Here is a 9,830-nt window from a genome sequence, read left to right as displayed (position 1 = left end):
GCTTGTATATTGTGACTTTTTGTTCGCTTCACTTTTTTTAGGAATTCATTTCTATTACATTTTATAAAAGTATTATCCCCCCACACACACAGATTGAAAATTAAAAAGAAAACTGTTCCTCATCACATTTTAAGACATACTGCTCTCGGGAATGTACCGGGAGTAAAATTGCTGGGTCGAGAGTATGCAAAAGTTTAAGGGTGTCCAAATGCCAAACTGCTTTCTCAAATACTTGTACTGATTTGCATTCCCACCAGCAGCAGATGAGAGTTCCCACGTTGCTCCACATCTCCGGCAACACTCAGTATTGTCCACTTTTTAAAGTGGTGCCCACTCTGTGGGTATGGCAGCTTTTCACTCCTTTGTTGCTGAACGAGGTGGAACATCTTTCATATGTTTATGGGGCGTTTGTACGTCCTCCTCTGTGCTGGTCTGTTTGTTTCCTTTGCCTATTTTTTCTTTCTCTTCTTAATTTGTACAGTCCTTTTATATTCTAGATATTAGTCCCTTATCATTTAAATGCAATGCAGGGATCATTCCCAGTTTGTAACTTGTTTGAATTTTCTTGGGATATCCTTTAATAATGGAAAGTCTTATTTTTAAAGTAACTGAAATTTATCTATTCTTTTCTTTTTTTTAAAGACTAGAATTATTTATTTATTAAAAAAAATTTTTTTTTACACAGACAGAGAGAGTCAGAGAGAGGGATAGACAGGGACAGACAGACAGGAATGGAGAGAGATGAGAAGCATCAATCATCAGTTTTTCGTTGCATGTTGCAACACCTTAGTTGTTCACTGATTGCTTTCTCATATGTGCCTTGACCGTGGGCCTTCATTCAGCAGATGGAGCAACCCCCTGCTCGAGCCAGCAACCTTGGGTCCAAGCTGGTGAGCTCCCTCTCAAACCAGATGAGCCCACATTCAAACTGGCAACCTCGGGGTCTCGAACCTGGGTCTTCCGCATCCCAGTCTGATGCTCTATCCACTGTGCCACCGCCTGGTCAGGCTCTTTCCTTTTTTGGTTCGCCCCTCTTCCCTCCTTGCATATCACGCTGTTTTCCTGCACAGCCCCTACTCCACTGATGAGCCCGGGAGCAGAGCATGCACAGCCCTTTTGAACCTGCACCCTCCAGCCTCCAGCTTTATCTCAATCCCACTTTATACCCTGTAGTTTATTCCAGAGCTTCTGTTTTCACCTCTAGTCTTTCCCTGCCACAGAGACCTCCTTTTGTCTGTTTGTCGAACCCCCAGTCACTCCTCAAACCCCAGCTCCAGCACAACCTCCTGTGTTGTTGTTTCTTAACAGCCCAGAGATCTATTTTTTAATACCTATTAAGCCATGAGTTCATAGAGAATGGGGTCCAGCAGCTCAGCCCCCCCCCTCTCACAGAGGGCCTCTCTGGGTGGAGCAGGTTGGCGCTTCGTTGAACCCAAGTCCCTTTCTCTTTGGCTTCCTTCTTTTTCTGATCATTTCCCTTCTCATATTTCAGGAAACCATCTTGGCTCCTGGAGTAATTAATATGCTCAGTGCATCCATTAATTCTCTTGGCAAGCATCTTGCCCTTAACTTGTTTGTTTCCCACAATGCCCACAGGGTCACACTGTGGACTCTTCCAGTTTTGCCATGGTAACATTTGTGGGGCCTTCCTTTTGAACAGTGCCCATTCCCTTGATGTCTACAATACCACCTTTCTTATACATTCATGTGTATGTGGCCGAAGGAACAACTCTATGTTTCTAAAAGGCCAAGAGGACACACAGTGATGTCTCTCCTCATTCTCTGTGTCTCAGCCATTTTGGAAAATTACTGGACAATGGCAATTCCAGTGAAAGGCACACAACCTCCTCTTCATAGAAGCATCTCCAAACCCCTAAGCCTGAGCCGCTTTTTCCTCTGTTCCGTGGGCCCTGGGATTCACTAAGCTTCAGGTGATTGATAGCACAGGGGTTTCAAACTATAAATGGGATAATTATTACTTTGGGTAAGTGTAACTTATTCAAGAGGCACAATATTTCAAAACATAGGACTTCTTAACAATGGGTTGTTGGGAAGGGGGGGAAGGTCGGGAACCACTGCTCTTTTGCCAGTGTTATCTACAACATCCATGACATCACTCTCCATTTGAACATTTCCAGGGACAGGAAGCTCACTACCTTAATGGGCTGGACTGCTCTGATTGTTAGAAAGTGCTTTCTTACACTGACTCTGTTTCCTGCCTTGTCAGTATACTTACTGTTCTTGCCTCTCTCTGGAGAATCACACTGTGAGTCTTTCTGTCTTAGACATGGTCACCTCCAACACAGGAGGTAGCATCCCCCTCTGCCATAGCTCCTTTCTTCTGGCAGAGACGCCACCTTCAGTGATTCCCTCTGCACCTGCTCATCTTCTTGTGAACAGACTGCAGATTTTCCCAGCTCTCTCATAAACTGCACACCCCTGTTTGGGAAAAACCCCAGGACTGGTCTCGGCACAGAGGGGCCCTGACCCAGTTCGTAGGAGTCTGTTGGTGCAGCAGGCGGGGCTGGAGGCCGCTCTGGCTGCCTTGTCAGCCCCGTGGTTCATACTGAACCCAGGAATTGATAAAAACCTGCAGATCTTTTTCATATGAAAAATCACTAGTTTGTTTATATGCATCTAATTTCTCCCTTTAAATGCAGACAGAGTAACTATAGAATTCAATCTTACTGCTTTGACTCCACACTCGTATCTTTTGAAAAAGTTTTAACTTCCCCGTCTGTGTTTAGCTCTTCCCACCCCCTCCCACCCCCAACTTCCTGTCAAGCAAATTTAATAAGAAAGGTACTGTTTTTTTAAATGTTACATTCTAAGGATAATGCCCTGTGGCAAGTAATGCTCTCTGGAGCCTGTCTCCATTGCACTCTGCCTTTGGTGCACCAGGCCCCTGGCTCCCAGGAGCAGGGTCAGGGAAGGTGCACGTCTCCACGCCAGGCCCAGGGTGAGGCCCAGCTTTGCCATGGCTGTGGACAGTGACAATTCGTCTCCACCACCCAGGCCAGGAACATCTGAGTAATCTTGGACTCATATCTATCCTCTCTCCTATTGCTTAATCTTGCCTGGTCTTCATTAAAATTTCTCCCTCCTTTTCTTTCTATTACTTCTTTCTCCACACATTTCTCCTGAGACCATGGTGCTTGCACCAGCAATGGTCTCACCAACACAGACTCCCTGGATGTTTACAAGCAATTCCCAAAGAGATGCCAGGCTCCTGTTAGGGGTATTCCTTGGGCTGTGCCCTGGAAAGAGGGCTAGAAGTGGATCAGACCAGTCACTGGAAGACTCATATTTCAAGCAATGGAAACAAAGAAATATCCACTGGTTAGCAGTAGAGTGTGAGCAGAGGTTGCCAGATTTCCTTCTAAGGAAGGTTTCGGTTGGCCAGTACCCTGACTACATTTGTATTTCAGAGTGATCAGTGAAGATTAGTGATTACCACACTGAGAGGGCCCAGAGACACCAGAGGGAGGCAGCCATGGGGTGGGGGTGGGGGCAGAGACTGAGAGAAGTAGGATTCAGGCGTGTGCAGAAGGGACTAGGGACAGAAAGGAGGCATCAGCTGATTGGATAGAGGAGGAAGAAGAGGGAGGAGTTGAAAGGTGTGATAATACTTTGAAAAGCATGACTTTAGGAGAGGAACATTCTAGAAGTAGGTTGCATAGTAGAAGAGCAAAGAGATGAAGACTTGGTTTTAGAGGGCCCTGGTCCTTTGCTGTGAGGAGGTGGGTGACTCAGGACCAGGCTTGGTATCTGCCCGGATAGTGCCTCCTTCCCCCACTTCAACATCAACAGTCCCACTGTGCTCTGGGTGCCGTGTGGGTGCTGGGGATTTGACAGTGCAAAATAACATCAGGCCACATCTATTGAACCAGGCATCTAAGTATGCAATACTTTGCATAACTTAATTTAAACCTCCTAGCAACCCTACGAGTTAGGTACCATTTAATTCCCATTTCACAGATGAGGAAACCAAGGCACAAAGAAGTTAGTAAGCTGATGAATGTCACACAAGAGGTGGAGCCCAAATGCAGAGTTGGACAAGTAGTCCCAGTATGAGCAACTGCACTCTCCACTCCTCCTCCACCCCCAGAATGCTCACTGCCTTGGCCTGCTCTCACTGGGCCTGTCAAGGTTCATAATATTGAGTCACAATGTTCTTATTTTTAACCCCAAATCTTAAACTCACTTGTGGTTTTGCCCTAAGTGAGGTTACCTTTGCAGTGGTCCCTCTGTAAGCATGGACAAGACTGGCACCTTCACTTTCCAGCTCTGCGGGCCCCTCTCACCCACCCAGCTCCATCCTTGCTGGTCTCACTTCTACAGTGACTCACGCTCTCTGCCTGGGAGGCCTAACCTTCTCTGTTTGTCTGAGACTAAACCCTGCCTTCCTCCTAGGGAAGCTGTCTTCCTGTCCCCTCCAGCCAGCAGAACTATCTTCCTCCCCACTCCTTAGCATCTACTATTTATATTAACCTTAAGCACTTAGCCTCAGAGAGCTACTTTCCTCTTTTCCCCAAGTTTTACATTAAGGCAATCATCTTATATTTCTCTCTTAGCCCAGAGCCTTGCATATAAGAATGTTAACCAATGATTTTTTTTTAAGAGTTTAAGACTTGGATTTTATTTTTACTTTATTTATTCATTTTTTAGAAAAGAGAGAGAGAGAGAGAGAAAGAGAAGAGAGAGAGAGACAGAGATTGAGAAGGGGGGAGGAGCAGGAAGCATCAACTCCCATATGTGCCTTGACCAGGCAAGTCCAGGGTTTTGAACCGGCGACCTCAGCACTTCCAGGTCGATGCTTTATCCACTGCGCCACCACAGGTCAGGCAACCAATGATTTTAATAATATTAATAATATCCTTTTTGTGTGTGACAGCTAACAAAGGATCTGTCTTCATCTTCTTACAACGCTTAGAGGGGCGATGGGTAGAAATGTTTACAGTCATTTACATATGAAGAAACTGAGGCTCAAAGAGGGTATAAGGTCATAAGGCTTGTAAGTATCACCTGGATTTTTCCAGCTACCAATTCAGTGCTATTTCCCTGCACCTTGCTTTTGGTGTCCACGTGAGTAAATGCTGAATAAATACAGAAAGGAGAGGTTAGCATGGGTTGAGGAAACCAGAGCTGTTCACGTTCATGTTAGAGGCAGGACTTGACATGGACCTTGAGAGAGGAGTAGGTATGGGCTAAGCAAAGAGCGTATTCAGTATGGAAACTACAGCTCTTCTGAAAACAGACCAATAATGTAGAAGGATGGAAGTAAACACTTGGGCATATTTTAAAATAACAGTTATATTGAAGTATAATTCAGAAACTATAAAATTCCCTCTTTGTAAGTGGACAATTCAGTGGTCTGTAGTATATTTGCAGAGTTGTGCAACCATCAGTGATAATTTCATTAGAACATCTTTGTCATCCCATGAAGAAACTCCATACCACTGGCAATCACTCCTGTTTCTTCTCTCTCCAGCCCCTGGCACCATAATCTACTTTCTGTCTCTATGGGTTTGCCTATTCTAGACCATTTCATATAAATGTATTTATACGTATGTGGCCTTTACGACTGGCATCTTTCACTTAGCATAATCTTTTTAAGGTTCATTTGTCCTGTACAAATATTTCATTTCTCTTTGGAGCTAAACATATCACATTGTACAAATGTACCATATTTTGTTTATTCATTCGTCAGTTGACGGGCATTTGAGTTATTTCCAATTTGGGGTTATTATCATCAATAACATTATCCTGCTTGAACATTCATAGATATATTTCCAATTCTTTGGGGTATATACCGAGGAATGAAATTGCAGTGTCACATGAATACTTTATGTCTAACTTTTGAGGAACTATTTTCCAACATTTGTTATTATCTTCCTTTTTTATTTTAGGCATCTTGGGTGGTTTGGTTTGTATTTCCCTGATGACTAATCAAGTTGAGCATCTTTTAATGTGCTTTTTGGTTACTTGTGTGTCTCTTCGGAGAATGTCTATTTAAATCTTCTAATCCTCTGCCCATGTTTTAACTGAGTTATTCATTTTTTTATTGTTGAGTTGTAAGAGTTCTTCATATATTCTGGACACAAGTCCTTATCATATACATTCTTTCTCCCATTCTGTGTATTATCTTTTCATTTTCTTTTCTTCTTCTTCTTCTTTTCCAAGTGAGAGGAAGGGAGATAGAGAGACAGACTCCCACATGTGCCCCAACCAGGATCCTCCTGGCAACCCCCATCTTGGGCCAATGCTCTGCCCGTCTGGGGCCATGCTCCCAACAGAGCTACTTTAGCACGTGAGGCAGAGGTTCCATGGTCATCCTCAGCACCTGGGGCCAATGCATTCAAACCAATCGAGCCCTGACTGTGGTAGAGAAAGAGAGAGAGAGAGAAGAAAAAGGGGGAGGGGTAGAGAATCAGATAGTTGCCTCTCCCATGTGCCTTGACTGGGAATCAAACCCAGGACATCCACACACCAGGCTGGCACTCTACCACTGAGCCAACCGACCAGGGCCATCTTTTCATTTTCTTGATGGTGTCCTTCGAAGCACAAAATTTATTCATTTTTGGCCTGACCAGGCGGTGGTGCAGTGGGTAGAGCGTGAGACCCCGAGGTCGCTAGCTTGAGCACAGGCTCATCTGGCTTGAGCAAAAAAAAAAAAAAAAAAAAAAAAAGCTCACCAGCTTGGACCCAAGGTTGCTGGCTTGAGCAAGGGGTTACTCAGTCTGCTGTAGCCCCAAGGTCAAGGCACATATGAGAAAGCAATCAATGAACAACTAAGGTGTTGCAACGAAAAACTGATGACTGATGCTTCTCATCTCTCTATTCCTGTCTATCCCTCTCCCTGACTCTCCCTCTATCCCTGTAAAAAAAAAAAGTTTTTAATTTTGATGAAGACCAAGTTAGCTAATTTTTCTTTTGTAACTTGTGCTTTTGGAGTCATAGCTAAGAAATCATTGCCTAATCCAAGGTCACAAAGATTATACCTATGTTTCTTGTAAGATTTATATGATTTTAGCTCTTACATTAAGTCTAGGATCCATTTTAGGTTAATTTCTGTAAATGATATGAGGGAGGGGCCCAACCTCATTCTGTTGCATGTGGAAATCCAGTTGTCCAGCACCATTTGATAAAAGGAGTTCTTTCTCCTTCCCCACTACCCCATATAAGTGTCCTGGCACCCTTGCGGAACATCCACTGAACATAAATGTAAGGTTTATTTCCAGACTCAATTCTATTCCATTCTAGAGCATATTTTCTAAGGGATATTTTTCTCCAGCTGTGCTATCTGGTGACCCATCCTTTCCTGGAAGAGCAATGAAGAAATGGAGCAATCTCCCAAGCAGACTGTATTTCTTCAGATGGGTCGGGCCTCATCATAACTTCATCCTTCTGCAGGATTCAGAACACCCCCCCCCATTGTTTTGCTGGCAGATGGTAGCTGACTGAACAGAGGACCTATCTCCTACCTCTCAAGGTTTTTTTGTTGTTGTTGTTTTTTAAACAGGGAGAGAGAGTCAGAGAGAAGGATAGACAGGGACAGACAGACAGGAACGGAGAGATGAGAAGCATCAATCATTAGATTTTCATTGTGCATTGTGACACCTTAGTTGTTCATTGATTGCTTTCTCATATGTGCCTTGACCGCGGGCCTTCAGCAGACCGAGTAACCCCTTGCTCCAGCCAGTGACCTTGGGTTCAAGCTGGTGAGCTTTTGCTCAAACCAGATGAGCCTGCTCTCAAGCTGGCGACCTCCGGGTCTTGACCCTAGGTCCTCCGCATCCCAGTCCAACACTCTATCCACTGCGCCACCGCCTGGTCAGGCCTCTCAAGGTTATTTTAATATTAAATTAGATTATTTACACAGGAGAATTTAGAAAGAGCTGAAGTGCTCTCCAAATGTAAGGTGTATTCTCATTACAATGCCTCTCCATCATGAATAAGACCTAAAAATAGAGAAAAATTATTTTTAACTTTCACTCATTGGGATCAATGTTGTTGTATCTCTATTATTGAAGTTCCAAATTAGTGAGGTTTGGAGTTTCAAGTGATTACTTCAGGAGGCTGTGAGCTTGCCACCAGGAGGACTGAATATGAATATTGGTCATCCTTTTCACTCCCGCGTCCTTGAATGAGGGGCTAGTTTGTGCTAGGCATGGTGCTAAGCTCTGGGAAAACCAGAGAATAAGGCAGACACAGCTTCTGTCCCCTGGAAATTCACAGTTTAACATGGAAGCTATACAATACAATTCAACACAATATTATAGTAAATGTGACTGTGATGGAGGTGCAGAGTGATACCTCCAACCAGCCCTGGCATCAGTTTGCTCCATATGAACCAGGAGTATCTTCCAAACTGGAATAGTCTCTGCTCCTATTGTCTTTCAAGGAGGCAGAGGCTGTTCCAAGCTAAACTCAGGCCCTAACCCATATGTTCTGTAGCCACTGTCACAATGCCACACAGTTAGACTCGAGAATGGATGGGCAGGTGAGAACACGGGGTCCACCTTCCTCCCAGACTCAGTTCTCAGGTGAGGCCCTGGCTGAAATCTGCCTCCATCTGCCTTCTGCACAATTTCTTTCCTAATAGTAGAGAAGGGCTCCTTGGTTACAAGCTAAGCCTCAGACCCTTCTTCTTCTCTACCCACCCCCCACCCCTGCCCCCCAAGAACACTCCTCCAGGGCCTGAAGGGGTGCCACTGTCAAAATCCCTCCCTCTTGCCTCCACTGGTGGAGAAGACAGAGGCTCACTCACACGTATGGCCCATTGCCCCCAAAGCCTGGGAAACCAAGCTGTACGACCAGCTGAGAGCTGGATGGCTCCAAGGAGGAGAGCCCAGGCCCCCAGCCTCATCCTCAGCCTGGCTCTCACCCTCACTAGGGCTGCTCTGATCACAGGCATCCAGTCAGCCAGCTCTGAAGTGTACTGGTGTCCCTTGGTGTGAGGAGAAGCCACAGACCCCAGCTTTCCTCTCACTTTCCTCCTCTCTCCTCTCCACCCAGGTTAATGATAATAGGACAACACCCTGCCTCCTCCTTCCTAGGGCTGTGGCAGCCACCTTCCTCCCCACCCCCATCCTCCTCCACACACCTCTCCCTGCCACCCTGTCATCTGACAACTCAGCATGACCTCGGGGCTACTCGGGTCACTCAGCCTCCTGCACACACTCTGTACGCCATGTGTCACACACAAGGCCATGTGCCACATGTGAGCTCATGTGTCCCTCAGAGTCCCAGGCTCCATACCATATGTAGACACCCAAGAGTCCAGGTGATTCCCAAAGATTCCAAGCAGCCAAATGGGTTGGGGACTCCTGAGCAGCTGTCCCTGGCTCATTCCTTACTCTTTCTGCTCAACCTTCACTTCTTTCATGGTCCTCTCCCATACCCTTGGGGTGTCTGCTAGATTGTAGGGTCCTCCCACTGTTGGTCAAATAAGTTTGTAAATATGATATATATGTTTGCTCACTTATAGTTTGCATTGGGTGTGGGGGGCAGGCTGTAAGCAGGCAAGGTCGTTATAGCCTAAGGTTTAGTTTTAAGACTAAGCCTTTCCCACCCTAAGTGACTTTGTATCAAAGACTTCCTTGTTTGTATATTGGATTAAATGTTTTGATTTCTACACTATAAAATGGGGCAGACCGGGAGCTTGCTCTCTCTCGGTTCCTGAGACTAGCATTAAAGAGGAGAGTAGAAAAAGGCCACGTGGAGGAGAGGAGAAGCAGCCAAGATGACAGAGTGCTGAAGGCGAAGCCAGTTTGTGCAGAGTTTGAGCAGAGAGAAGGAGATGGGGAACAGAGGTGAATAAGGCTAGT

The sequence above is a fragment of the Saccopteryx bilineata genome, chromosome 2 (assembly GCF_036850765.1).
Source record: "Saccopteryx bilineata isolate mSacBil1 chromosome 2, mSacBil1_pri_phased_curated, whole genome shotgun sequence".
NCBI lineage: Eukaryota > Metazoa > Chordata > Mammalia > Chiroptera > Emballonuridae > Saccopteryx > Saccopteryx bilineata.
Note: the sequence above shows the minus strand (reverse complement) of the source record.